The sequence below is a fragment of the Miscanthus floridulus genome, chromosome 1, assembly GCF_019320115.1.
Source record: "Miscanthus floridulus cultivar M001 chromosome 1, ASM1932011v1, whole genome shotgun sequence".
Classification (NCBI taxonomy): Eukaryota; Viridiplantae; Streptophyta; class Magnoliopsida; order Poales; family Poaceae; genus Miscanthus; species Miscanthus floridulus.
In genome coordinates this window covers 15057599-15083134 of record NC_089580.1, presented here as the reverse complement: position 1 = coordinate 15083134, position 25536 = coordinate 15057599, and the positions used below count along the sequence as shown (strand labels likewise).

General features: G+C 46.4%; 1 long non-coding RNA gene across 5 annotated transcripts; it reads left to right on the top strand.

The window, feature by feature from the left end:
* The first annotated feature begins 132 nt into the window (after positions 1 to 132).
* On the top strand, positions 133 to 24952 carry LOC136473807 (uncharacterized). Of its 5 annotated transcripts, none has more exons than XR_010762737.1 (4): positions 133 to 207; positions 302 to 768; positions 859 to 1375; positions 1558 to 2064. It is a non-coding gene; the product is annotated as an uncharacterized lncRNA (long non-coding RNA). The 5 variants fall into 5 exon arrangements; XR_010762747.1 differs by adding an exon at positions 24588 to 24952 and having other exon boundaries at positions 162 to 768; positions 1558 to 1643; XR_010762748.1 differs by adding an exon at positions 2075 to 2288 and having other exon boundaries at positions 162 to 768; positions 1558 to 1643.
* The last annotated feature ends 584 nt before the right edge of the window (positions 24953 to 25536 follow it).

Sequence of the window (25536 nt, the reverse complement as noted above, 5' to 3'; positions counted from 1 at the left end):
AGAATCTGGAGTCCTGGAAGCGTGTCTGCGGCTGGTTCTATGTCACCGAGCGAATCTCCTGCTATCATACAACTAAAAAAATAAAGCGTAGATATTTTTTAATATAACATTTGTTTTAGATCTGCCCCTCTCTCTCTCCATGCGATACCGCAAGCGCTACCTCGGCCTACTGGCATGTAATGGCTCATGCTTGCTCGGTCAACGGAGGTAAAAACGGAAAGCCAACGCAATCACCGCAATGAATTTTGCCTTCCTACGATCCCACTTCGCCTTCGCCTGATCGGTCGCACTCCTCATGCAGTGGATTTGGCCTTCTACCGACGTCGCCCTCGCCCTCGCCCTCGCGCGTCGGGGAAGACGGTGGCCCTCGAGGTCGAGGTCGAGGGCCTTGAGGATGAGCGAGGCGGAGTCGTGGGGATCGATGGCGATGGTGCGGTCGACCTCGGCGACGGCCGCGCGGGCGACCTAGCCGGGGGGCCTGGGGGCCGCAGGGAGCACCGGCTCCGCCGCGCCCTCTCCTTCGATGAGGCGGGGACCCCGTGCCCAGGGAGGTCATGGTGGAGGTGCTGCTCCGGATCAGGCCCCGCAGGGTCATGGCTGCAGCGGGGTCAGATGCGACTGGCAGGACTGCGCCGCCCAAGTCTAGAGGGCAACCGAGGAGCTTCGCAGTCGCGCCCTCGCCTTCTCAGCGCGCTGCTCCTGAGGGGATGGGCGGCGACGAGCCGCTGTTGCTGCGGCAGCGGAGGCGAGGGTTGGTTTGTTGCAGAGGTATATGCTGCTAATTCACGATTGAGAAAATTGCAGTGCCCATGATAATTTTTTTTCTTTGTTGTGGCTGAGAATTTGGGATATGTCCAGCAGGCCGTGGTGCTCGCCGAGGACAATAAGTACCCCATCGCCAACGAGATGAGCGGCATCTTAGTTTGGAGATGGCGTCTTATTGTGGAGATGCTCATGGATGAGACGAGTGACGCTTGAGCTGCCCATCTTTGCAACGCTCTGTGTTGTCAAGTTTAAGATCAGGCCGGCTAACTTCAACTGATTTGGGTTGGCTAACTTAAGTGGAGATGCTTGCCTTATGGAGAAGAACATTGGGAGGCACTGATTTTTTGCTTGAGGATGGTAAATTTTGTCGAGAAGAACACTGGGAGGCACTGATTTCTGCTACTGGGACAGACTTAGAATATTATTATGGGGGCCCTGAGAGATGAGAATCCATTACTCCAGGATATGCATGTCATTATGATGAAATAATCTGAGTACATAGATAGGCCAAGACAGTTGCATCCAAGTACTGTACTGCTAGTCTCTGGACACATACAACTATGGGGGTTGGCCATCATGCTGCAGACCAACCAAATTCTACATAAATAAGGTGCAAGTTCTCAAACTTTTTCAGAATGAGATGTATGGGTTTCTACTAGATGCTCTTCTACTTTGTTGTTTGGGTTGCTGAATAATACATGGAGAGGATAAATTTTCGAAGGAACTTGCAACATTTCTGTAACTGTTTTAAAATTAAGTGATTGCTCCATCTCTTCTGTTTGGTGTTTGTAGCTAAAGAAAGCGTGAATCTCTTCTTCAAAAGGTGGTTGAAAGTAGGGAATTTTCCAGTAGTGTGCTAAAGAGCCTGAAAATGAAAGGTGTATCCTTTTCTCATCACTGATTTTGTTCATTACATATCTGGCTGATGGTAGTTTAATCACTATATACAGAGTCTGTATCTATTTGTTGATGGTTATTCTCCGGCTTATATATATATATCACATTTTCAGCTTATTTAGTGTGTGAATGGTTGCGGCAGCTTATCTCTGCATGATTTATGCAAATAATATAGTTGTGTCATTCTACTTTTGCCCAAATGGCCAAACTAGATTATTGCTGCCATGTTCATTCTGCATCAACTAATAAACTACTGGGTTACTATTGGCATGTATACATTGCCCAGTGATATGACATCGTTTCTCAGTTTCTGCATTGCTAATAAAAAAATAGAACTGATAAATACAATTTCTGTCCTGACAAATTTATATTGGATCCACACTGAAAATTTTCACATTGATTTTTTTTAAAGGTTCACACTGAAAATTTGTCCCGCCATGTACAATCCACACTGAAAATTTTCGATCCTGGGTTACCGTTGACAGTTCAGTTTCATTTGCCACCGAGTGACCCTTCATATTGGCTCCGCTATGATGATTATGTTCTCCCTTTTTTTAGTCGGTCTGCATTTCTATGAGCGATTAATGTACCAAGTTGAGTAGAGCGATTATAACATGTTCTTTACATGTACGAAAAATAAGATCCTACATGTGAATATAAAGTGATGTCTCTCCTGTTAAAAGAAAATGATGTCTCTCTTGTTAACTTATATGCAGTTATGAGGTACTTATGTTGGGAGAAGCAAAGCTGGGCCGGTTGAAAGGCCCTAATAGCTAGAGGGGGGGGGGGTAAATAGCCTATTAAAAATTTCTACAACAACACTTACAAACCGGTTAGACAATTATAAGGCGAAGCAAGTGTTGCGCTAGCCTACTAAAAAGCAAGCCACCTACCATAATTCTAGTTTATATAGTTTTTATCCACACAAAGGCTACATCACTATACTAAGTTAGTGCGCTCTCAAAAGCTAACTAAAGAGCCACACTAACCAAACTAACAAGCTCTCACAACTAGCTATACTAAAGAGCTTGACAACTAGTTTGCGGTAATGTAAATAGAGTGAGCAAGATGGTTATACCGTCGTGTCGAGGAAGGAGTCAATAAATCATAAGAATGAATACCAATGAAGACCAATCACCTCGGAGCCAAATGATGAGTCAAAGATTTTTTATCGAGGTTCACTTGCTTGCCGGCAAGCTAGTCCTCATTGTGGCGATTCACTCACTTGGAGGTTCATGCGCTAATTGGCATCACACGACAAACCCTCAATAGGGTGCCACACAACCAACACAAGATGGGGATCACACAAGCCACGAGCAATTCACTAGAGTATATTTTGCCTCTCCACCGCGAAAAGGTCAAGAACCTCTCACAATCACCATGATCAGAGCCGGAGACAATCACCAACCTCCGCTCGATGATCCTCGCTGCTCCAAGCCATCTAGGTGGCGGCAACTACCAAGAATAACAAGCGAATCCCGCAGCGAAACACGAACACCAAGTGCCTCTAGATGCAAACACTCAAGCAATGCACTTGGATTCACTCCCAATCTCACAAAGATGATGAATCTATGATGGAGATGAGTGAGAGGGCTTTGGCTAAGCTCACAATGTTGCTATATCAATGCAAATGGCCAAGAGAGTGAGCTAGAGCTGGCCATGGGGCTTAAATAGAAGCCCCTATGAAATAGAGCCATTGTACCCCTTCACTGGGCACAACTCGGGGTGACCGGACGCTCCAGTCAGATCTACCGGATGCAGGACCCCAGTGTCCGGTCGTGCGATGCACACCACGTGTCCCCTCTCTTCAAATACTGAGCGCCCGATCCCAACGGTCAAGTGATGACCGGACGCGCTGCATGCGAAGTGACCGGACGCAGGACCTCAACGTTCGGTCGTTTCTAGTAAGCATTCAGAAGCGAGAAATCACGACCGGACAAGTCCGATCATGCCCGACTGGACACACCCAGCGTCCGGTCACTCGGCGTCTCCCCTGTGCGCTGCCATGTCAGCAGGACCGGACGCAACCCTCCAGCGTCCGGTCACTAAGTGACCCAGCGTCCGGTCAGAGACTGACGCCAGCGTCTTTGTAGCTTCTACTGACCGGACGCGCTGGTCCAACCGAGGCCAGCGTCCGATCACTTACAGTGACCTCCGTCTTTTCTATATAGGGCGCCAATGGCATCGTCGGACTATCCGCACTCTACAGGCAGACACTCCGCCGGTGAAGTTCCTAACCCTTGCTCAAATGTGCCAACCACCAAGTGTATCACGTTGTGCACATGTGTGTTATCATATTTTCGCAAATATTTTTAAGGGTGTTAGCACTCCACTAGATCCTAAATGCATATGCAATAAGTTAGAGCATCTAGTGGCACTTTGATAATCACATTTCGATATGAGTTACACCCCTCTTGATAGTATGTCTATCAATCCTAAATGTGATCACACTCACTAAGTGTCTTGATCACTGAAACAAAATAGCTCCTACCATTTATACCTTTGTCTTGAGCATTTTATTTTTCTCTTTCTTCTTTTCAAGTCCAAGCACTTGATCATCACCATGGCATCACCATCATCATGTCATGGTCTTCATTTGCTTCATCACTTAGAATATGCTACCTATCTCATGATCACTTGATAAACTAGGTTAGCACTTAGGGTTTCAATCAACTCACCAAAACCAAACTAGAGCTTTCACCCGCGCTCATGGAAGGTGAGAAAGGACACCGCCTCGTTAGGCCAAGGTTGCAAGAAGTCCTCCCTCCCGAGAGCCCTCCAGTGCACCACCTCCTTCGGTGGCAGGAACCCCTTCGCGACGAAGGCCTTCAACACCGACTCCCTTATAGTGGACGACCTCCAGTCCGACATTTTGCTCTAGGATCACAAAAGGATTGGTGAGTTTTTCTCTTCTCCCTCGCTCTCTCCCTTTTCTTTCCTAGAAACCATCGTGGCTCTCAAGAACGCTCTTGGCAAGGAGGAAAAGGAAAGGAGGCGGCAGATGAGGAACAGGCAAAAAGAACAGAGCGAAAGCCTTCTCCTTTCTCCTACTTAAGAAAAAGGGTACAACAGTTAGGGGAGGGCACGCATCGGGAAAGTTGAAACGACGGAGCGAAAAAACCTCTCTTTCCCATTTAATGCAGATGAGACGTGCCCTGACCGATGAGACGTACCCTGCCCGATGGAACAGCTCCTGATCAGACGGGACGTGGCCTGGGTATGGCCCACCACTACCGCACGCCAGCCACTACCGCACGTCGGGCATAAGAACCAAAGCGCCACCGCACACAGGCAGCCCTCCGCATCCCTAGGCGGGACCTAGAAAAAACCCCCAAAATGAGATCTCCACCAGGAGAGACCGTCGAGCTTCCTAAGTCGATCGAATGGCTCAGGAAACACACCGAGAGATAGGTAGGGAGCAAAGGGGCGCCCATGTAGGCTATGTCGACTCCATCACGAATGATGAGCACGAGTCCCGGTCGGACATTTCCAACTGGAGCTCTTCAAACCCCATCACTCGAGTCATCGAGGTAACACTACCGACGTCCTCTATTTCTTTATAAATCATTTCATACATCCATACACACATTCATTCCATGCGCCCGTGCCTCCCGGACGATTCGGGCCCTGAACCGCTCGAGGGCTCTAGAACTAAGCATCGCACGTGCAGCGAAAAGCATCACAATGCTCTGTGTTGCATCACGAAGCGGCGGTTGCCTCATTCGACATAAGCAACCAACAGAGCTAGGGGAGAAAAACACAGATGAGCCCCGTGCGGCCCTCGCCCAGTCTGGCAAACAGGGTCATCTCAACCTTCTCGTTCGATCCTGAACCTCTCGCCAAGCCCACAGAATCTCCATCGAGGGGAGGCCGTTAGGCCATCCGGGTCGGTCTCCGAAACAACCCAGGCATCTGTCGGTGAAAGGATCAAGATGTCCAAGAGGGGGTGAATTGGGCTAATTCTAAATTTCTTTGCAATAATTAAACCCTACGGTTAGCCCAACTTCACCCCTTGTGCCAAGAAAGTATTTCTAATGTTCTACCGTACAAAAAGTCTTGCAACCTAAGTTCCAATCCTACTCTAACATGGCAATTCTATGAATGTAAAGACAAGAATTGAATTGCTCAAAGTAAATGCTCAAAGTAAAGAGAGAAGGAGGAACGTGGTGATGTTTTGCCGAGGTATCAGAGAGTCGCCACTCTCCACTAGTCCTCGTTGGAGCACCCGCGCAAGGGTGTAGCTCCCCTTGATCCGCGCAAGGATCAAGTGCTCTCTACGGGTTGATTCTTTGACACTCCGTCGAGATGAATCACCCACAACCGCTCACAACTTGAGTTGGGTCATCCACAAGCTTCGCCGGATGATCACCAAGCTCCCAATCACCACCAAGGCGTCTAGGTGATGACGATCACCAAGAGTAACAAGCATGAACTCTCACTTGACCACGACAAGCCTAATGAGAAGGGTGGATGCACACTTTGCTACTCTTGCTTTCACTAATGAGGGCTCTCTTTTGGATTCTTAAATCTCAATCATCTCACTAGGACCTTACTCTTCTTGGCACTCTCAAGGGTGTTTCTCAGTTGTCGGAATGAGCAAAAGTACCCCCTCACATGAATGGAGGAAGTATTTATACACACGTGTTCAAAACGAACCGTTATGTGCCTCTATGGGGTGACCGGATGCTCCGGTCAGTTCTCCCCGAAACCCTATGTTTAAGTTGTGACCGGACGCTAGACATCGTCCGATCAGCACTGACCGAATGCGTCCGGTCATGATTTTTCCTCTCTAGAACCTTACTGGAGTCGATCGAACGCTGGCACCTAGCATCTGACTCACCTCTCAGCGTCCGATCGCGCCAAACAATTTCACCTTGATCAAATGAACTGACCGGACTCTGCGCTAGCGTTCGGTCACACCGGAACCAGCGTCCGGTCAGCATTTGACCCTCCATTCACTTTCAACTCTCAATCATATGTGAATGAAATTTGCTCCAATTGATCTAAGGGCATTTTAGGAGCTACCTAGTGCTAGATTTGATAAGTGTGCACCACACCTAACTCACTAGACTCACCTAGGTCAAGCTACCCGTCCATACCCCCCTTAATAGTACGGTCAAAGGAAAAACAAAGTCCTAAACTACTCTAAGTGTCTCTTTAACTCCAAACGACACTTATAACTAGTCCATCCTTAACCTTGTCGTTCATTCTTTGAAAACCGAAATGATTTCCATCGTAGGGGCATGATAACCATGATTGCCCAATCAATTGCCATTACCGTGACCTAACTTAATTGCATCTACAAAACACACGTTAGTCACAGTAATCATGTATTGTCATTAATCACCGAAACCCAACTAGGGGCCTAGATGCTTTCAATCTTCCCCTTTTTTGTGATTGATGACAATACAACCTCGAGTATGTGAAAGAGATGAGGTTTTTAACATGCTTGGTACATATAAGCTTTTGACAATAAGAATAAAAGAGTTAGGCTAGCTTATATGACCCAAGCCAACATGATGTACTCAAAAGATATTAAATAAGCATGAGTACAAGTAATAAAGCTCATTTGCATCGGAGTAAAACGCGAAAGCAAAGCAAATGAGCATAACACAAGTGATATGACGTATAAATAATTCAAAGTAGAGAGCACACATGTCACATATCACATAGCTATCACGATCACGTAGATATCACTATCACATAAATATAGTTCTATGCATGAAAGTAAACGCATGAATGCATAATAGTGTATCACACATAAAAACCAAATATAATAGATAAGCTAAACTCCACCTAGATATGTCGCTCCCCCTAAGTCTAACATACTCGATCCCTCTCCACCTTTGGCGTCAAATACCAAAACCTAAGGGTCGGTCGGTAGGGCTGTAGCGGACGAGTCGGGCGCTGAGGTACGAGGAGCGAGCTAGAACTGTGTGCCATCATCATCTAATCCTGAGCTCTGAGCTATCTGACCCTCTATAGCTGGAAGCGATGCTGAAGCGGTCTGGGTCGGATGAGGGACTGGTGCGGCCTGAGACTCTATAGGTATGACTATAGCAGGCTGCTCTAATGATGCAACTAAAGAAGGGAGTGTCTCTGTAGTCCCGGTAATAGGTGCAACTATGGAAGGACCTGGGACATGAAGATATGGTGGAGTAGGCTGCCCTATCAACTCACTGAATGTAGCACCAAGGCTCCTAGAAACTGTGGTATCTAGCACTAGCAGCGAGAAAGTCTGAGTCGGTGTGAAGCCCGTCTGAAAAGGTGTGAACTATGGGGCTGGCACTGGCAAGGCAAACCACTGGGACACCTGCTCTATAGGAGAAGGAAACTGTGCTAGTGGCTATCCTTGACTCTGAAGCCCACTGGGCTGTAAAGCTGGAGTCGTAGAAGTGATGGCAGACTGGCCGATCTAGGGTGAAGGCTATGGCGGTGGAGCCCCAATAGCTATCACAACATGCTGCATAAATCCAAAGAGATGTTGCATGAGGAGCTACTGCTAATGCATGGTCTGTTGCTGCTGCTGTCGCTGGAACTCATCCTGCCTAGTCTAGAATTGTGCGAAAGTAGCAGCGGTCTCCTGAGCCAGGCGAGCCTGATCCTACTTCATCCGCTCAAGGATAGCAAGTAGAGCGGGGTATGTTTGTGGTGCAGGTGGAACTAAACTAGAGCTACCAGCCTATGGTCATGTCGTTGTGGAGGCATATGAGGGATAGCCTGGTAGTCATCATCTGAGCTGTCACTGGGGTCGCTCTCGACCATCCTCTCCTAGTAAGCATCAAGCTCCTCCTCCTCTGTAGCTGCTATACCCCTAATGGTCTCATCCTACTGGGCTACAGTCTCTGGCATCTCTAGACGATGGTGCGACTGGCTAGGTGTCCTCACTACACTGTGGCGGAGCATCTGAGTCATGTTGTATGCAGGGAACTCTGTAGTAGCACCACTGTACTCTGATAGCATCTTAGGTGGCCTCACTATAACTGGCCTGTGTATCAGAAAAGTAATCTAGTGAGCATAGGACAACTATCAGTGACCTCTGAACCCCTCTGCAATAGTATTCTCCATCTTTGACAGTAGGAGATCCCAAATATCAAATATAGTATGTTACATCAGAGAGTTCAGTAGTCATAACTGTATGCGAGTCAGGCCCTCATGATATCCCATCCTTGGAAGCAGGGTCCTCCTCATAATAGCATCAAGCACTCTAGCTATAGGAGTGAGGTCTCTGGGTGTCTTGCTCGACCCCTCGCCAAAAGGCTCTATGAAGCAATGGCGGACTAGATCTATAGGGGGCACAAGATCGCCGTGAGGGCGTCTGGGAGGCTCTGTCTGTCCATAGCACACCTCATGTAGCTAGATGGGCTGCTCCTGAAGCCTGAGTATCTCTCTGACCCTAAAGCTCATCATCCGGTAGTCTCTGCCTCTAAAAGCTAAATGTATAAATCTATGCTGCGGGTCAATCCAAAGTGTAGCATAGAACTCACGGACCCAAGATAGAACATATAAGCCTGTCCGTCCGAGTAAGTCTATCAGCCCTAACAAGTAGGATATGTAAGGGCGAATATGCTCTCTAGCTGCTGCTACAATGGACTCAATGTTGCACACCCTCTGTGATCTGAATATAGACCCACTGTTAAGATATGCATGATAAAAATCCTCCAGCAGTGGTGTGTGTCGACAAAATATGGTCGGCAGTCCACCGAGGGGGGTGCCTGTGGTGGTAGATTATCGGTAGACGATGCGCGTAATCAGGAATCAGATGGTGACACAAGGTGCAGAGACAACGATTTAGACAAGTTTGGGCCGTCTGATCGACGTAATACCCTACGTCCTGTGTCTTTGGTGTATTGTATTGAGATGTATATAGATTAATCTATCCTCTAGGGGACCCTTGGCTCTCCTTATATACTCCGAAGAGACAAGGTTATAAGTAAAGTATCCAATTTGGTACTATTACAATATCTAGTACAACTTATAATCTTGATGTGCATGCCTTGATCTTACGGGCCAGGCCACCTCGGATGGTGCGGCCCATGTACCATCTTGTGGTACCCGGGGGTGTATCCCCCATAGCTAGTCCCCGAGTGCCATGTGTTCTGATGCGATACGCCATTTTAACCTTCTCCGAACAGTGAGGCTTGAGTTCTTGACATCTCCGACCACCGTTGTCACCGGAGAAGTAGATTGTCCAAAGAATGTATGGTGCTCTTAAGAAGAAAGAAAAAGATTTCTGTCCTGGGAAGTGTGCCCACTTGTATTTCTGAAAAGAAATGTAAGTGCATCTTGAAGCGTAGCGTCCTTGATCATCAGAGGCGTAGAGGTCGAAAAACAAACACATTCATCGCAAGGTGAAGTGTGCCCACTTAGTCCCCAAGCCTGGTAGTAGGTGACGTAGGCACATGGTGCCAAGGTCTAAAAAGAATTCCTAGTTAAGTTGAGAATCCAATCGTCGTGCAGGCGATACGAGATGCACCGGTAGGTGCATCGTACCGATGTAGTCCCTAAGCTTGCTGGAAGGCGAGGTATGAGCCTTGTAGCAAGGTCTAAGTGAGAAAAAATATCCCAACTATATGCGAGTTGCCAGTCACATGTAGTCGAGACGCAAAGTCCCCGAGCCGTGGTCGGAGAGTGGTCGAGGCAGTCCCCGAGCACAGGTCGAGGAGCGAGCGACGAAGTCCCAGAGCCGTGGTCGGAGAGTGGTCGAGGCAGTCCCCGAGCACGGGTCGAGGAGCGAGCGACGAAGTCCCCGAGCCGTGGTCGAAGAGTGATCGAGGCAGTCCCCGAGCATAGGTCGAGGAGCGAGCGATGAAGTCCCCGAGCCTTGGTCGGAGAGTGATTGAGGCAGTCCCCAAGCGTAGGTCGAGGAGCGAGCGACGAAGTCCTCGAGCATAGCTCAAAATTCCTATAGATAAATATGTAGAATGGTAGTACATGATGTACAAAATAATAAATTATGGAGAAAAAAATCAGCGGTGAAGAAATAGCGTATGACGCTCAGCAGTCATTTGCAAATGAGCATGATGTGATAAAGCAGTTGGTGCTTTGTAAACATCAGTGTTAATGTGAAGTTTGTGTTTATACTTAATATAAATCGTCCGACCAGTTAGTATATAGCTGAGCCTCCAGCCCTAGCTAGCCCGTTAACCATAACACGGGGCGCGGAGCCCATGCACGTGTAGGAAGAACAAAGCATCGCTAAGGAGCTGCTGCCGACCACCCATAATGCAGAGGGCAGACGCTCGTGCACATGTAGGGAGGAGCCGGAGACAGGGCCTTTTCTGGAAACATCGAGCGTCAACATGACTAGTCGAGGATTTACATTAAGTATAGCTGTATGTTATATTTAAGATTGTATATATGGACAAACGTTATTTGAAGAATAACCATGACGAGGACGTTGTGGAGAAACATCGTGATGAAAATTATATTAAATATAAATATTAGAAGTGTACTTATCTTTGGATAGAAATCCGGTCGGCGGTGATGAAGTCGTCCGGTCCTCGAGCTTTCTGACCTGTCATCATGACGGTGGTCGTGGTTATCATAGCGTCATTCTTCGCGGCGATCATTATTGCGATGTGGTCTGGTGGTCGATGTGGTCGGAGCTCGGCAGAGCCACTCGGGACGTGGTCGAAGCTCGGCGGAGCTGCTCGGGACGTGGTTGGTGCGGTCTTTGGTCGACGTGGTCGGAGCTCGGCAGAGCTGCTCGGGACGTGGTTGGCGCGGTCTTTGGTCGACGTGGTCGGAGCTCGGCGGAGCCGTTTGGTATGGCTCGCTAGTCAGCTCACTTGATAGCTCGGCGTGCTCGACGTGGCTCGCTTGTGGCTCGGTGTCGCTCGCTAGACAGCTTGGATGGCTCACTTGATGGATCGACGCGGCTGCTCGGATGGCTCGCTTGGCTCGACGTGGCTCGCTTGGCTCGCTCGGAGTTGTTATAATCAGACGACTCACATGCTGCTGTAGTTGAAGTCAATCGGGCATGGTCAGAGCGTGTGTTCTGTGCAAAGGCCAGGCTCATGGATGATCAGTAGAGGTGAGGCGAAGTGTGGGATCTTCCTTGCCACTCCAGACAGTAGCACGGGGCCTCGGTGAGACAATCATCATGGGGATCTAAAATTGAATCCATCTTGCAAACAGCAGCCAAAGGCAGCATGCCTTGGTCAACTTGCATGAACGTACATGTAAGGCCTCCGTTTGCTTGTGGTTGATTCGCATCCATATATCTTGATGTAAAAAATCGGCTTGCATGTCTGTACTCCGGTGCATGAAGATGCACGTGGACCTCCTTGCCGTGGCTTGCATGAAGATGCATACAGATCCCTCGATTATTACCATGAGTTGCCGTGTGTGCAGCCGAATCTTGTCCCATCGAAAGATGCATAATTTGTTGAGCCCTAGAAGTTGGGCTCTGTCGTGGCAGCAGCATTAAGGCCAGATGCATGGAGCTCGTGACGCCGAGTTGTCGCAGATCTTGTTTGACGACGGATGTCCAGCGCGGGAAGCCGAGTCACCGTAAATGACGTTGACAAAGAAAATTGCCATCTGATTTGCCGGAAGATCAGCGCGCATAACCCCTAAAGGGGGACCCCTACCTGGTGCGCCACTGTCGACAAAATATGGTCGGCAGTCCACCGAGGGGGGTGCCCGTGGTGGTAGATTATCGGTAGACGGTGCGCGTAATCAGAAACAAGATGGTGACACAAGGCGCAGAGACAGTGATTTAGACAGGTTCGGGCCATCTGATCGACGTAATACCCTACGTCCTGTGTCTTTGGTGTATTGTATTGAGATGTATACAGATTAACCTATCCTCTAGGGGACCCTTGGCTCTCCTTATATACTCCGAAGAGACAAGATTACAAGTAAAGTATCCAATTTGGTACTATTACAATATCTAGTACAACTTGTAATCTTGATGTGTACACCTTGATCTTACGGGCCGGGCCACCTTGGATGGTGCGGCCCATGTACCATCTTGTGGTACCTGGGGGTGTATCCCCCATAGTGTGTAGAAGCCTTCTGATGCACGTTCATCCCACCTCGGTGGAAACCACTCCTCAAACTGAACAAACTTGAGCTGTTGCACCTGCTTGGCCATGACGGCCCTCAAATCCAAGTGAGTCACTGGAGGCGGACCCTGTGGTCTAGGTGGCGGACGAGAACCCCTCCGCTGTGTCTCTGCCCTCGGTGTCACCTACGTATGAGTACGACTAGAGCGACGTAACTATGGCTGAGGTGCCGGCTCTGTCTCCTTAAACTACACTCCCTCCCGAGTCTGCTCTACTGGCTATGGCTCCTGCTGAGACTCTCCCTAAGGCAAACTCTCATCAATAGCGACACGCCATCCTCCAACCATGGTTGTCCTAGCTGGACCACCATGACGACGCTCAACCTCCTAGACAGCGGCCCTCTGAGCTCGTGAAAGCTGATTTGCAATGACTACACCACTCCTAGCACCTCCTGCCTCTGCACGCTCTGCGGCAGCTGCAACTGCGGTTGCTCTAGTTGTATCAGCAACTAGATACTTGCGCTTCTTTGTTGCAAGCTTCTTCGTCGCCTTGCCTTTTGACTCAGAAGGCAGGCGAGGCGGGGGTCTCGGATCCTCATCACCGGGACCACCTCCGACGTTCTTGACACGAGCCATCTGATGGATTTGAAAAGATTAACTGCGCTGACAAGAAACAACTGCCAACTATCACTTCCGAGGCTTGGCCTTGATCTATACTCACGAGCTTGGCCCTAAGTTGACTAACAAATGGTAATGAGACCTCTGAAACATCGACTCGCTGCATGTTAGAATAGATCGGATATATGAATAATTACAATATATCTAGAGATACAAAACCCTAAGAAGCAAGCAATAGATACAAAATAGGAAACAAAGGCTTGCTACCTGATGAACCGGTGAACCGAAGAATAAGGAACGGATCATGGAGAACCACCGGGTCGGCACTGTATAGCTAGGGATAGGGTTGCACTGGTCGTTGTGGATCGGCGGCAGGGAAGATGTAATGTAGGCAGTGAATGCTGTTGGCTTTGGTGTGGATGGAAGCTAGGGTTTCGGCGAGGCTCTTGAGGCGGCGCTGGTGTTAGGGCATGGGAGCAGCGAGAACGGCGGCGACGCGGAATAGAAATCTAGGCACGGTGGCTCGGGAGCGAGGCGCACGGGGCGAGTGGCGGCATGGATTGCTACGAGCGACGCGCAGGCACTAGAAAGCGCGGCGCAGCGGCGCGGACGTGGGTGCATGGGGCGAGGTCGCGGCGGCGAAGGCATGGGAGCAGGGCGGCGCGGCGAGTTGTGGACTCGGCGACTAGAGCGCTGCGGTGTTGTCGACACGATGTGGGATGTGGGATTAGGGTCACGGCACGTACGGTGGTTATATGGTGGCCCCCAGCATGACAAAAAAGGAAACGGAGAAGAAGTTCTATACCCGAACGATTTCTACTGATCGGACGCTCTGGTGGCAATGACCGAACGCTGCCACCTAGAGTCCGGTCGATTCTAGAGAGGTCCAAAACCTCTGAAATCGTGACCGAACGCATTCGATCACCACTGACCAGACGCAGCCAGAGTCCGGTCCAACCTGTCTCCTTTGTCTTCGCTCGACCGGACACAGGAATGCCTTCTGACCGGACGCTGAACAGCAGAGTCCGGTCACTCCATCGCAGCAAAGTTCACCTTCTGTGAACCGACTAGACGCTAGACTTTAGAGTCCGGTGTAGCGTCCGGTCACTCTTTTCCAGTAAATCTTCAAAGTTCCTTCGTGCTGTTTGTTCTCAATCAAGTCCCAACTTTAATAAGACCCAAATAAACACCAATTGGGACTGATGTGAGTGACCTCTCTCAAATCCTCAAAATTTTCAAAATATTTAGCCTTAGACTATAATTCTTTTTAAGAAAATAGGCAATAAGAGGGCAATTAAAGGGAAACAGCAAAACAATATTCATGCATATGCAATGCAATACTTGAAAGTAAATCTAGTTACTTGTCAAGTTTGATCCAAGGTTAAGCTTCTTCACTCGCTTTTCGGCGGTTATCTTAACCATGTTAGACAAGCCCTATATGCATTACCAAAAATTAAATATGTTGTATATTACAATGGAATGCAAGGGACAACATAAGCTCATTTTCTAGTAAAGTTGCTAAAATCAAGAACATTGAGCTCATTCTGCAATCTACAAAATGTTGCCTCATCTAGCGGTTTAGTGAAGATATTCACCAATTGATTCTCGGTCCTTACACCTTCTAATGATATATCATTCTTAGCAACATGATCTATAAAAAAGTGATGGCAGATATCTATGTGCTTGGTGCGAGAGTGTTAAATCAGATTATTTGCAAGTTTTACCGTACTTTCATTGTCGCACAAAAGAGGTACTTTTTCTAGAACTACACCATAGTCTAGCAAAGTTTGTTTCATGTAAAGTATTTGTGCACAACAAGCACCTATGGCAATGTATTCCACTTTGGCGGTGGACAAAGCCACACTATTTTGTTTCTTGGAGGACCAAGACACAAGTAATCTATCAAGCAAATGGCACCCTCCGGATGTGCTTTTTCTATCAACTTTGCAACCGGCATAATCCGAATTGGAATAGCCAACTAATTCAAATATAGCTCCTTTGGGATACCAAAGGCCAATTCTTGGTGTGTGTGCTTAAGATACCTAAAAATTCTTTTAACGGCAATCAGATGAGTTTTCTTAGGATTAGCTTGAAATCTAGCACACATACACACACTAAACATGATGTTAGGCCTAGATGCAGTTAAGTATAACAAGCTATCAATCATAGAGCGATAGAGAGTTTGATCAACCGTGTTACCACCCTCATCTAGGTCGAGATGTCTATTAGATGGCATTGGTGTCTTGATTGGCTTACATTCATCCATTTTAAATCTCTTGAGAAGATCATTTGTATATTTCTCTTGAGAGATGAAAATCTCTTCTCTCATTTTTTGACTTGAAACCCAAGCAAGAATGTAAGCTCTCCAATCATTGACATCTCAAACTCTTTTGACATCAATTCACCAAACTCTTTGTAAGAATCTTCATTTGATGATACAAAGATAATATCATCAACATACACTTGACAAATGAAGATATGTCCATCAAGCTTCTTGGTGAATAGTGTGGTGTCGACCTTCCCAATGGTGGAGCCCTTCTAAATGAGGAAGTCCCGAAGGCGCTTATACCAAGCTCTTGGGGCTTGCTTAAGCCCATATAACGCCTTGGACAACCTATAAACATGATTAGGATATCTAGGGTCTTCAAACCCGGGTGGTTGATCAACATAGACTAGTTCATTAATAAAGCTATTTAAAAATGCACTTTTCACATCCATTTGATATAGTTTCATTTCATGATGTGATGCATATGTAAGGAGGATACGAATGGCTTCTAGTCTTGCAACCGGTGCAAAGGTCTCTCTAAAATCCAAACCTTCAACTTGAGAGAACCCCCTTTGCAACTAGCCTTGCCTTGTTCCTCACAACAATGCCTTGATCATCTTGCTTGTTGCAGAACACCCACTTTGTTCCAATGACTCTTGCGCCTTGCGGTCGCTCTTCAAGAGTCCAAACTTCATTACGGGTGAAGTTGTTCAACTCTTCATGCATGGCATTTATACAATCCGGATCTTAAAGAGCTTCTTCTACCTTAGTAGGCTCAAAGCAAGAGACAAAAGAGTGATGTTCAATAAACGAAGCAAGCTTTTGAGAGCGAGTCATTACTTCCTTTGATGGACTCCCTATGATGAGATCTTATGGATGAGCTTGTAGTAGAGGTGAATTTCTTCTATCAATCACTTGAGGGGGGTTGTGGAGCATCAACATTATGTGCTTGTGTCACCATTTTCTCATAGGAGATATAAGTGTCTTTATTTTCTACTCTTCCATATTTTTACCATCTTGTTGCACACTTGATGAAGAAGGAGGATTGATCACTTGTACATCATCTTCATCATCATTAGGCTTGTTATCTCCAACTGGAATGTTCTTCATAGCCTCCATCAATGGTTCATCACCTACATCATCAAGATTCCCATGTGCTCCTTGGGAGCCATTAGATTCATCAAATTCCACATCATATGTTTCTTCAACCAAGCCGGTGGTATGATTAAATACTTTATATGCTTTGGACTTTGATGAGTAACCAACAAGAAAATCAATATCATATCACAACGTCTTTAAAACTTCCCTAGGTGTTGCCGCTTTTTGTAGATGTAGCATTTGCAACCAAACACCCTAAAGAAGGAGACGTCTGGCTTCTTTCCATTGAGCAACTCATAAGGTGTCTTGCCAAGAAACTTTTGAAGGAATAGGCGGTTGGATGCATAGTAAGCGATGTTGATAGCTTCCGCCCATAGAGCTTCGGGAGTGTTGTAATCATCAAGCATTGTTCTTGCAAGAGTGATCAATGTCCGATTCTTTCTCTCAACTACACCATTTTGTTGAGGAGTATATATTGCGGAGACCTCATGCTTGATCCCAACTTCATCACAATAGGTTTCAATATTTGTGTTGTTAAATTCTTTCCCATTGTCGCTTATAATCTTCTTGAGCTTCACTTCAAACTCATTTTGTGCTCTCTTGGCAAACTTCTTGAAGCATGATGCAACTTCGGTTTTGTCATGAAGGAAGAATACCCATGTGTATCTTGAATAGTCATCAACAATCACAAGATAATAAAGATTTCCTCCCAAACTCTTGTATGTTGTAGGTCCAAATAAGTCCATGTGAAGGAGTTCTAGCACTCTTGTGGTTGACATGAAAGCTTTTGTTGGATGAGTATTTGCAACTTGCTTGCCGTCTTGACATGCACTACAAAGCTTGTCCTTCTCAAACTTCACATCCTTCAACCCTCTCACCGAATCATTTTTCATTAGCTTCTTGAGTGAGCTCATCCCAACATGAGCAAGTCTTATATGCCATAGTCACCCAAGTGTTGTTTTGGTGACTAGACATGTCTTCAAGTTAGCATCTTCAGAGGTGAAATCCACTAAATATAGGTTGTTGTATCTAAATCCTTTGAATATCACTTGATCATCATCCTTCTTAGATACAACAACTTTCTTCTCGGTAAATAGGCATTGAAAGCCAAGATCACACAATTATCCAATGGATAGAAAGTTGAAGCTTAATGAAGCAACATATAGCACATTTGAGATTAAATGATCATTTGATATTGTCACTTTGCCCAATCCTTTAACCTTGCCCTTTGAATTATCTCCAAATGTGATTCTTTTTTGTCCATCTACTTATTTATCTAGTGAGGTGAACATACGAGGATCACCGGTCATATATTATGTGCAACCACTATTAATTACCCAATGACTTCCACCGGTCTTTTAATTCACCTACACACAAGAGATCAAGCTTTAGGAACCCAAACTTGTTGAGGGCCCTTCACCTTCTCAACAAGTGACTTTGCTACCCAAATTTTCTTAGGCCTATTCTTGTTGAAAGGTCCTAAGAACATGACTTTCATCTTTCCACTAGAATCCTTTCTAAGCATGTAGTGAGTATTGAAAGCAAAAGATCTAGCATGCTTGGACAAGGGTTGTGGTGGTGGAGTTTGGCACTCATGGGCAAAGTGGCCTTCTTGTCCACACTAAAAACATCTCTTTGGCTTTAGCTTTGACTTGTGTTGTTGTTGAGCTTGAGCCTTCTTCTCTTGGTTTGCCAAGTACCTAATACCACTTCTATCCATCTTCATGATGGTGTTCATTAGTAGCTCACTTTGAAGATGATTGCCTCTTATGAATTTGCTCAATCCAATCTTAAGATGCTCTTTCTCCAACTTGAGCTTCTTGTTCTCTTTCTTGAGTGCATCATTGTTTTTTCTCTTCCTTGAGTTTCTTGTTCTCTTCTTTGAGCTTCTCATTCTCAAGAATCAAGTTACCATCATGATCAAGAGTTTCTAGCACTATAGTGTTGGTGGTTTTGAGCTCTTTAAGATCTTTCTTTAGCTTTTCATTGTCATTCTTGAGCTTGACATACTCATCATAATTATCGGTCTCAACCACTTGCTTGCCCTTGCTACCAGAACTTTACTCAATGCTCTTAATGATCAAATCATCACATGATGTAGCTATATCAATCTTAACAACATTGTTAGTAGCATCATGTGGCTTATTGGATAAAAATTCTTGAGCAATGACAAGATTATCATGATTAATCTTAAGATTGGTATATTCATCTTTTAGCATACTATGTCTAGTGATGAGCTCATTGTGTATCATTTCAAGTTTATCATGTTTATCTTTAAGCTCTTTCTTAGAATATTTGAGCTCTTTGAGTTTGGATGACATAACATCATTTGCTTCTCTAAGCTCAACACTAGCCTTTTCGGCCACATCACATTTAGCTAAAAGAGAATCATTCTTAGCTTCTAGCTTGTCATTTTTAGCTCTAGTCTTTCTAATGATCATAGTATATTGATTTAGCAATTTAACAAGATCATCATATGAAGGTGTTTCATATTCATCATCATCACTATCATCATTGTTAGCATGATCATCACCACTACTATCATCATCATTTGATACCTTGCGTTCACCTTTGGCCATAAGGCATAGGTGTGTAGAGGATGATGGCGGTGGTGTCGGTGAAGATGATGAAGAGTCAATCACATTGGCGGCCACCTTCTCATTATCACTATCATCATCGAATGAGCAACTTGATGGATCAATGTCCATGAGCTAATCACCGACGATGTATGCCTTACCATTCTTTTTTTTCTTGTGGAAGTCCTTCTTCTTGCCATCCTTCTTCTGGTATGACTTGTTTTTCTTCTTCTCATCTTCTTCATTACTTGAGTCATCTTTTTTGCCCTTGTACTTGTTCTTATGCTTGTCTTTTTTGGGCTTTGTGCATTGGTGTGCTAGATGACCAAGTTCTCCATAATTGTAGCAATCCATTTTTGAGATTGGCTTCCTTCTAGAGCTAGTGAAGAACTTCTTTTTCTTGCCATCAAACTTGATGCCACTCTTGTTAAGCTTCTTTAGCATCTTGGCGGTTCTTCTTACCATGAGAGCAAGACTTGCATCATCAATTTCATCATCACTTGAGCTCTCATACTCAAGCCTTGTTTGCCCTTCTCTTGGCTAGCTTTGAATGTTAAGTCCATGTCTTTCTTCTTAGTAGAGGATGAGCCATCTTGTGGTGTGATGTGCATGTACATCTCATGAGCATTGATCTTTCCCAAGATTTGTGTCGGTGTAGCGGTGGAAAGATCACCTTGATGAAGCACGGTCACAATATGCCCATATTTGTCAATGGGGATGGCACTCAAAATCTTTCTTACAACGTCGGATGGTTGCATTTGAGCAAGTCCAAGCCCATTGACTTCCTCTACAAGAACATTCAAGCGTGAGTATATTTCATTAGCACTCTCTTTAGGAAGCATGTCAAACGAATTTAGCTTTTTCATGACAAGATGATAGCGTTCCTCATGCTCGCTCTTTGTTCCCTCATGGAGCGTATAAATATCCCACCATAGTGCATGGGTGTCTTTGTGGTTCCTCACCCGGTTGAACACATTTTTGCAAAGACATCAAAAGATGGCGTTTCGAGCCTTTGCATTCTATTTCTCATAATTCACCTCATCGTCTTGTAGGTGTGTGGCATCCCAAGGTTTTGGGAAGCCTTGTGAGGCGGCTTTAAGTATTCTAACATTTAGAGCTTCTAAATACGTCTCCATGCGGATTTTCCAATATGGAAAATCATACTCCTCAAAGATAGGAGGAGGACCATCCCTGTGAGACATCTTTCTCTAGACGGTTAAGTCTAAATACATGAGCATGAGGCTCCGATACCAATTGAAATGATCAAGATGCCCAAGAGGGAGGGTGAATTGGGCTAATTCTAAATTTCTTTGCAATAATTAAACCCTACGGTTAGCCCAACTTCACCCCTTATGCTTAGAAAGTGTTTCTAATGTTCTACCACACAAAAAGTCTTACAACCTAAGTTACAATCCTACTCTAGCATGGCAATTCTATGAATGTAAGGATAAGAATTGAATTGCTCAAAGTAAATGCTCAAAGTAAAGAGAGAAGGAGGAACGCGATGATGTTTTACCGAGGTATCGAAGAGTCGCCACTCCCCACTAGTCCTCGTTGGAGCACCCGTGCAAGGGTGTAGCTCTCCCTTGATCCGCACAAGGATCAAGTGCTCTCTACGGGTTGATTCTTTGACACTCCGTCGCGGTGAATCACCCACAACCACTCACAACTTGAGTTGGGTCATCCACAAGCTCCGCCGGATGATTACCAAGCTCCCAATCACCACCAAGCCATCTAGGTGATGGCGATCACCAAAAGTAACAAGCACAAACTCTCACTTGACTATGACAAGCCTAATGAGAAGGGTGGATGCACACTTTGCTACTCTTGCTTTCACTAATGAGGGCTCTCTTTTGGATTCTTAAATCTCAACCACCTCACTAGGACCTTGCTCTTCTTGGCACTCTCAAGGGTGTTTCTCAGCTGTTGGAATGAGCAAAAGTACCCCCTCACATGAATGGAGGAAGTATTTATACACCCATGTTCAAAACAAACCGTTATGTGCCTCTGCGGGGTGACCGGACGCTCCGGTCATGTTGATCGGATGCTCTGGTCAGTTCTCCCCGAAACCCAGTGTTTTAGTTGTGACCGGACGCGTCTGGTCACGATTTTCCCTCTCTGGAACCTTACTGGAGTCGACCGGACACTGACACCCTACGTCCGGTCACTCACCTCTCAGCGTTCAGTCACGCCAAACGATTTCACCTTGATCAAATGAACTGACCGAACACTGCGGCAGCGTTCGGTCACACCGGAACCAGCATCGGTCAGCATTTGACCCTCTATTCACTACAACTCTCAATCATACGTGAATAAAGTTTGCTCCAATTGATATAAGGGCTTTTTAGGAGCTACCTAGTGCTAGATTTGACAAGTGTGCACCACACCTAACTCACTAGACTCACCTAGGTCAAGCTACCCGTCCATACCCCCCTTAATAGTATGTCCAAAGGAAAAACAAAGTCCTAAACTACTCTAAGTGTCTCTTCAACTCCAAACGACACTTAGAACTAGTCCATCCTTAACCTTGTCATTCATCCTTTGAAAACCGAAACAATTTCCATCATAGAAGCATGACAACCATGATTGCCCAATCAATTGCCATTACCGTGACCTAACTTAATTGCATCTGTAAAACACACGTTAGTCACAGTAATCACATATTATCATTAATCACCGAAACCCAACTAGGGGCCTAGATGCTTTCAGCCAGGTTACATGTAAAGGAGCAGTGGAATGTCACAAAAGGGCTATGCCGACCCCATCATGAACGATGGACCTGGATTCCACTCGATCATACCCGTTAGCGAACTCACCGAGCATGTCACTCGAGACCGAGCGATCGAGACAAGCGACAAAACTCAGCCCCTCTGGTTGTGAGAAACCGAGGACGGGGTAATGCACACAAACTCACACCGACCCCCACTAAGGCCTAACAGGGCTCGGGGGCTCAAGACACAAAAACGCCTAGGTCTACGACCCCAAACTCGCCCCATCCGGCTACGCTCCGACTATGCTCCAAACACCTAGGTCTGTGACCCTAAACTCGCCCTATCCGACTACGCTCCGACTGCGCTCCAAAAACCTAGGTCTACGACCCCGAACTCGCCCCATCCGGCTACGCTCCGACTGCGCTCCAAAACACCTAGGTCTGCGACCCCGAACTCGCCCCATCAGGATCTACAAGCTCTGGCTCACCCGATCCCAAACTAACTAAACTAACTGCCTTAGTTGCGCGGGCCGCACCAAGGCCAGGATCCACGACTCCGACTCGCCCGATCCCACGGCGCGCATCGACGCCAGGATCCATAAGCTTCGTCTCACCCGATCCCTAAACAACTAAACGCCACGGCTGCGTAACGACGCCTTGGTTGACGACTCCATTTTCGACTAAAAAGCACGCACACACGCCCGCTGACAAACACCCCCAGACGATTTTGCCCGAATCGCTCGGGGGCCCAGGGGCTACACCCACAGGTGCGCTCACGCGTACCCGCTAAACAAAACAAAAACCTCCCCCGCTAGCAACACGAAACCTCCTAGACGGTTCTGCCCGAAACCACCCGGGGCTCGGGGGCTACGCCCGCGGGTGCGCTCGCGCGCACCCGCCGTCGAGGCAAAAATCCCCCAGGCGATTCTGCCTGAATCGCCCGAGGACTCGGGGACTCCTATAGGGTTCATAAACCCGGAGTCCCTCGCGGACCGGCTTCCTCGAATGCTCGGCCCAAGCAGATAGCACGCAACTCATGGGCTGGTCCAAGTATCTAAAACAACAGGCCAGAGGAGGAGCAGCGCCCGCTTTCCGACTCCGGTCCACCTCTCCGACCGGAGCGCTCACTTCGGTCTCCAGTCACCGCCGGATGGCCTCTCTGATCGAAAGGCCTAGCCAAAGCATCGCTTCTGACTCTGACCCCGCGTCTCCAACCGGGGTACGCAAAAACCCTGCTCGCTGTCCTTCTGCGACTAGCGCGACCAAAGTCGACTGGGACTAACTGACCGGGGACGCCCGCTCGGAAAGGATCAGGCAACGGACGGAGAAAGCAGGGCAAGGCGCACAAGTCAAACCAGGATACTAGGGACCATACCCTGTACACCTGCAGGAATAGTACTCTATAACCGCCCTGACACAAATAGTGTTGTAGGCGCCTACATTTTCCCCTACAGTATTGTGGGCGCCATTAAAACCCCCATACGGTAAGGCTTCCCCCACATGCCTCTGGGCATCGATAGTGTTGTGGGCGCTGGGATTTGCCGTACCGAGTGCATATGGTGAAACTACTCATATGTCTCTGGGCATCAACAGTATATACAGGTGCCAACATCTGCCATACCCAAACAAGGACGACAGAACCTCCCATGTGCATCTGACATCCAACAGTGTTGTGGGCGCTTACCATCATCCTATACCTGCCGGCATGGGCAACAAGGTTTAGAAACATACGTACTCTCTCCCTCTCACTTGTAAGGCTATCCCCTTCATCTATAAAAGGGGATGCGCTCTCTCCCAAAAAAAGTCAGTTAATTCAGATCGATCAAGCTCTCTAGTACACAACCACAGAACCGTCAGGTTCGAACCTCAAGCACACGCTTGAACACTTAGATCATAGCAGATCTCCTGTCGCTCTTGGCCCTTCCGACCGGAGCCGACCGGACCTCTTGTACCCCCATCTTTCTCATTCTCGTTTATAACCCCACTACAAACTTCGAGCACCTAGGCTCAGGAATAAAGTCACCGACCGACTCAAACTGGACGTATGGCACGTTATCTGAACTAGTATAAACTCTGTGTCATTGAGTGCTAGGCCACCTCCAATCACAATGTACGGTAAAACTATAAATATTTACTTGTTAGTCACTTTCTGCATTGATAGTAAGTGACTAATATTATTGTTCCTTCATTTCTTCCAGATGTTCCTTCATTTCTTCTAGATCCTATTCAATTGGAAGAGGTAGTGAGAGAGCAGATTGCAGGGGTCGAGTATCCTGAATGCTCTTCAGCTTTTGTGAAATTTTGTACTCACTTGTCACTATTCTTGTTTGCCACGTCAATTTGGTGGCCGCAAAAGGATTCAGTGAGAGTCCCTTTTTCAGTCCATTGAATTCACTGTCATGTGACGAAATACCACCATAGTTTGGTTGTTTGGTTGTTTTCATGTGTATCCCTCAAGATTTATGGATGGCATCTTTATTGAGATATCCGTTTATCTCCATGGTTTCTAAATAACATGACAACATCCTATTTGGTTATTAATTCAAGAAAATGACTTGGTTCTGAATCTCTGAATTATACCTTGTGATTTATGCCTTGTTTTTCTCCCTGTGGCAAATATGGCCCTGATACTCTTGATTGTTGCAGATATCTGAGGGTTTGCTTGACAAGTATGGCCCTGATAGGAGCCCAGCTGGAGCTGCGAGCTAGCAGCTGCCCTGCCTAGGACTAGGAGGCGTTAGCGCGAATCCAGCAGCGTCGGCTCCCGGCTGTGGTTCTCGGCGCTTGGACTGATGACCTGTAATCCCATCCCAAATTCTCCTTCAGATGACCCTAGGAAGTAATTCAGCTTGTGAACTATAGTCCAATAGTCTCCCTTATTTTTTTCTAGCATTTTTTGAAGACTCCTAAAAATATATGGCTTACTGTTCCACCACTCAATTATACATCTGTAATATTTGTAAATTTTAACTATTCCATAACACATTCGTGAGTTTTCTTTCTATCGCTGTCCAGCATCTTTGTTCATAGAGCAACAAGTATTTTTTTTTACTTAAAATCCGTGTGAACCACTAATTATGTAAAGGAAGCAACATGTTTCTGTTGAACACATTTTCCATCTTTTTCGAACTATTGATATTAATGGTGACAAAATCAGCAACTGGGCATGTGTTCATTTCTGTGAAGATATATCCAAGAAAGCTATCGAGGAGTTTTGCTTTAAGCTGGCTGAAATGTCTCGCATTACTGGAGTGGTAATATGCCTTCCATCATACTTTTTCACCGTCTCTAGGTTGAAACTGTCTTGTCTACCATTTTCACTTTAATTTCAGGACTTCGCCAATTTGAAGCTCCCAATATTCACTGCTCGTCCAGATCAAGTTGAACTTGGTATTCGTATATGCTATCAGGAAGCACAGAACAAGCTGAGAGATTAGAAGATTGACTTACTGCTTGCTATTCTGCCGGATGAAAATGGCGGTTTATATGATTTATACGGTAGTGTAGTTTTTATGACAGAAATATTAAAAGGATCTGTGAGACAGATATCGGTCTCCTGTCACATATGCTTGGAGTGTGATTCTGATCACATAAT